Consider the following 743-nt stretch of genomic DNA (forward strand, 5'->3'; position numbering starts at 1 on the left):
TCTTGGGAAAACGTTTAACTTCTATATTTCGGCCACCAGTTACAGCTCTCTTCAGGAAAGTACAAGATAGTAGAAGTGGTAGGACCTATACACTCCTTTGACGTAAGGAGGGGAATGAAACAGGAACATGGGCAGCTTACATGACGGGCCAGATGATCTCACTCAAGGAAGAGTCACAGGGTCAAGCGTTGGGGTTGGACGGGGCGGAGGGGCCAGGAGGGTGATAATCGCCGACCCAGCGACTCACCGCTAACCGTGAGATAATGTTCGGGGACCATTATCCTTTGGAGATGTTAAAATTGGGACATCGGTCTCCGGACATTATTCCGCGGTTAGCGGTGAGTCGCTGGGTCGGTAATTATCACCATCCTGACCCTTCCGCCCAAACCCAGGCTTGACCCTGTGACCCCTCCTTGAGTGAGGTCATCTGGCCCGTCATGTAAGCTGCTCATGTTCATGTTTCATTCCCCTTCTTACGTCAAAGGAGTATATGTTTTACCACCTCTACTATCTTGTACTTTCCTGAAGAGGGCTGCAGCTGGCATCCGAAATATAGAAGCTAAACGTTCTTCCAAGATTTCTCTTGCTCCGACTGTGGGCTACTTGTGTGATTTACAAATGTGTTACTACATTTCGCTCTAGCGGACGTTCAAAGATGTTTGGATAAGAAGAGACGTAACAGAGGAAGAAAGAAACAAGAACTATTGAAAGAAAGCTTGTGTTCTCAATTTATGATGCACACA

The sequence above is a fragment of the Oratosquilla oratoria genome, chromosome 6 (genome assembly GCF_046742065.1).
Source record: "Oratosquilla oratoria isolate Oo_2021 chromosome 6, ASM4674206v1, whole genome shotgun sequence".
Lineage (NCBI taxonomy): Eukaryota > Metazoa > Arthropoda > Malacostraca > Stomatopoda > Squillidae > Oratosquilla > Oratosquilla oratoria.